This window comes from Panicum virgatum, chromosome 8K, assembly GCF_016808335.1.
Source record: "Panicum virgatum strain AP13 chromosome 8K, P.virgatum_v5, whole genome shotgun sequence".
NCBI lineage: Eukaryota > Viridiplantae > Streptophyta > Magnoliopsida > Poales > Poaceae > Panicum > Panicum virgatum.
The window spans coordinates 46,424,412-46,428,605 of record NC_053143.1 but is presented as its reverse complement, the minus strand read 5'-3'; the positions used below and the strand labels follow the sequence as shown (position 1 = coordinate 46,428,605).

Here is a 4,194-nt window from a genome sequence, read left to right as displayed (position 1 = left end):
ATTGACGGGTAACATGCTGGCGATACAGTCTGATGGAATGAAGAAAAAGTATTAGTGCAAAGTTTGTGTTCGATCCAATGTAATGTTACTTGAAACGTTGAAACATTTGGATTTGTGGATTATGCACTTGGCGGATCATGTGTATGACATGTTGTTTTGAATTTTACATGCATTTGTGAAGGTTCTTTTACTATGACATATTGTTTTGAATTTTTCATATCACGGTCGTTTCATGCAATGTTGTATGTCATGGGATTTTATGTACAGAAAATATTAACATAATAGTGTGTATGAATATAATTTTGTAACAAAAACCATATCAGAAAATATACACAATATTGTATACGCCGTAGGTGCGCTGTTACAGAAAATGGGTTTCAAATGGTCAAAACTCGAGTTGGTTTTGAAACCGGGGTAAAATGGTCTTTTTGCCCTCAACTTAACACCGTCAAGTGCCAAAAATGGACAGAAGGCCATAGAGGGAACTCAATTTTCGATCGGGGCCATGGAGGGAAGTGAAAATGAAAAAGGGCCACACAAGGAAGATGCATCTTCGTGGAGGCCATACAGGGAATTTACTCCATGTTATAACCTCCGATTCAAGCTACACCAACTCAAGTATCGCCTACATCGACACCAGCTCAAGTCTTTGATGAACCAATTACGCATAGACGAGCTAAAAAACTACAACAAGAGGTGAACGCGCTACTTTTTTAAATTTATTTTAATATTAATGAGAATTATATACTGCCTAAGTCGTGCACGTTGCTATTGCCCAGGTTCACCAAGGAGGATGGCAAGAATACAAAAGGAGAACATTACAAAGAAGGACCACACTCTAACCGGACCAGTCCTATAGAACAGTCTGAAAGAATCGGTCATAACTTTTGATTTCCAAAAGCTATAAAGGTCAATGAGGACATTTTAGAAAGCTTGTCAAGTCTACTTTCCAATACCATTCATGACGGGTACTTTGAATTATCCACTAATGAGATCTGATTACTTTAGTGAAGACTGGTCAAAAGGTCAATAGTATGCTAAACGTTCAACTTCCCATGCAAAACTGTATTGTACAATATTTCATGGTGGATGCTGCACATGGTGTGAAAGATTATCAAGTTAACTTTCCAACGCAACAAACCTCATGTCATTTGGACTTCCCAATAAAGAGTTATGACTGACTTGGTGGAGACTGTACAGAAGGCCATCAGCCACGCGAGGCTCCTCGGGATTTCAGTTCGTGGTGACTTTTGAGCTACTATAACTCTAGAAACTCCAAGCTCCATTCACACCCAACAAGCAGGGTTGTTCCTTGTATAAATACCCTATGTATCTCAGTGATTGAACAAGACTTTAAGAATAAAATAGAACCCCTTTTGTTTATCTATGTGCTAACAAATTCAGATAGTGATCTCTACCCTTCTGCTCTTGTGATTTCCTTCGCCAGATTGCAGAAGCGGCGGCTTCATCCGCTCCCAATTGGTGCTCCTACTCCCTTCAGGGTTCACCTTGATTGATTATAGGCTGTGTTGGTTGGTTCTTTGAGAGTGTTTTGGTTGGGCGAATCCTCGATTCAGGTTGCCGGTTAAAGACGGTGGTTGGCTTCGAGTTTTATTTGCCAGGTTGCACTAGTTATCGCTGTTCATAGTAGGTTATCCGACTGTTCTACAACTAGTTATCAAGAACAAGATCCTACGTCGTGAAGATCGGGACCCTTAGACATATCAGCTTGTTTGCCACATCTAGAAGATTTCATTGGTTATTCATGTCTTTACACATAAAAAATAAAAGTCCAGGCAGCATTAGTATATTACTGCAAGCTAACCATTTCATATTGTCTTATGTTGGAAGATATTGCAATACCCCATGTAATTTTTTTTAAAAGCACCTAGGAGCACTGAGGAATCATGTAAGAACTCAATTGGGCATCCATGCCGACTGCACGCTGAAAAGCAGATGGGCTGCGAGAAGCCTGAGGACGCGCCTACCAGGGCTCACACACACCCACACACTCACACACTGAGCCCCAACACCCCTCTGGGGATAAACCCCAGTGCAACACCCAAGATGTCCCCGACGGGGTTCGAACCTGGGTGGGTGGCTGGCCACCGCCAGCGCTCACCAGTCACCACTGAGCTATCAGCTCATTCGCCCGTGTAACTTTATATCTACATCCTGTGAGCTTGCCATTTTGTTTGAGCATTCAGTAGATGTTAAAATTTCTAGACTAAAGACTTTGAGTTCATGAAGAAAATGAGGGGCCTTCTAATCCGCAAGTGCTCGCTAGGAGGGCTGCTAGCGAGCGATCTCGGACAGCATGTAAGTTTCCTTTTCTGGAACCTTTACTCCTCCACAGCTATACTATTTTGGAAATTTATAACTTATGTGCATAATTTTTAAATATAATTTTTTCATACAAACTCTAAAAAAAAGGAATATTTTCAGCACAACTTTTGTGATATAAAATGAAATTTTTATGCATAACTTCTTCCAACCAACTACTACTCAGAGAATAAGTACAACTTCTCACGAGTCACGATACGGACAAATCTACACTATAACCTTTTTGAGAAAACTTATCCCGAAAGACTTCTCACACAACTTTTACACATAAGTTCACTATACAACTTATTGAGAATTTTTTTATTACAATTTCAATAAAATATTTATCAAATAAAAAACTTCTTAGGAGACAACATAATAGAAGGTAAAAAATCAAAAAGAGGAAAAAGAAAAAATACTTGTTTTAATAGAACTTAAAGGAACACACTAGAAAGGGGAAGAAAGTTTCAAAACAAAGAAAGAGAAAAAGAATGTACTCACATGCACACTAGAAAGGGGAGTATCTAATATATATCATATATGCCAATCGCCGCATCATATTAGTGATGATATATGTATGCTCACATGCACACGGAATTAAGCTAGCCTCAATCTCCTGTACATGTATAATAGGCATGCAGCTAGCGGCAGACTCACGTCGCTGTCTGGTCGCTCGCCACGAAACGTGGTAACGAGCGCTTGTGGAAATGGATTTGCGAGAAAATGAGGAGTTTGAGGAGTTCCTGGACTGGCATCTGAACCTCGTCCTTGCAAAGGTGTTCCAGCAGCAGATGATTTGGTAAGCCCCAGTGAACTTTCTGTCGATCGATTACGATTGTGTCCATGGTCTTGTTTCAGGTCATTTGGAGATCCTATGTCTAGCATCTAAATTGTTTCTGTTGAGCATCAAGTGTTGTGGAGGAGGGGAAGGCTGCGATTATGATTGGTGGAGATTTTAACTTAGTCAGGTCCAGACAAGAGAAATCATCTGAAAATGTAAATGAGAGATGGATGTCAGGGTTTAATGATTTCATTGCAAAATCAGAGCTTCGGGAGGTTCATCGAACTGGGGGGCGGTTTACTTGGAGCAATAAACAAAATCTACCTATAAGAGTGGTGCTTGACAGAATTTTAATCTCTAGTGATTGTGAGATGACTTTCCCTTTAATTGCAGTCCAGGTCTTAACACGGCTGGGCTCTGATCATAGTGCTTTGCTGGTGGATTCGGGGGCCACGGAAGGTAGAAGTTCAAGAATCTTTAGATTTGAACCTTCTTGGCTTTTAGCCTTTTACAGGACGGTTTTAAAGATCGGGTGCGAGCAAACTGGCCAGTAAGGGATAAACCCAACATCTTAGACCACTGGCATGATGTGTCTTGCAAGTTGAGGAAATTCCTTAGAGGCTGGGGCGCCAATGTGGGAGGAGATGTACAGAAGAAGAAGGAAGCTATTTTGATGAACATCAAGGCAATTGACTCTGAATCTGACCAACATGATATCTCTGCTGAAAAATGGGATGAGAGACATAAGCTGGAGGCTGAATTGATGTCAATTTACCAACAAGAGGAATTATTTTGGAGGAAAAGAGGGGGAGAAAAATGGCTGCTTGAAGGAGATGCCAACACAGGCTTTTTTCACAGAGTGGCAAATGGGAGGAAAAGGAAGTGCACCATCACATGTCTAGAAGATGGAGATAACTTAATTGCTGAAACAGACCAGCTGAAACAATTTGTCACTAACTACTACAAACAGTTGTTTGGAAGTGAGGACCCCGCGAACATTCACCTGCAGGAGAATTTGTGGGCCGAACATGGTTGTGTCTCAGAAGAGGATAATTTGGAACTACTTAGAGAATTCACCATGGTAGAGCTAG

The 4,194-nt window shown here is 40.8% G+C and overlaps 1 long non-coding RNA gene across 1 annotated transcript; it reads left to right on the top strand.

Moving 5' to 3' along the window:
• Positions 1-412: 412 nt before the first annotated feature.
• On the top strand, positions 413-1,054 carry LOC120644895. The gene is made up of 2 exons (XR_005663976.1): positions 413-696; positions 780-1,054. It is a non-coding gene; the product is annotated as an uncharacterized LOC120644895 (long non-coding RNA).
• Positions 1,055-4,194: the final 3,140 nt, after the last annotated feature.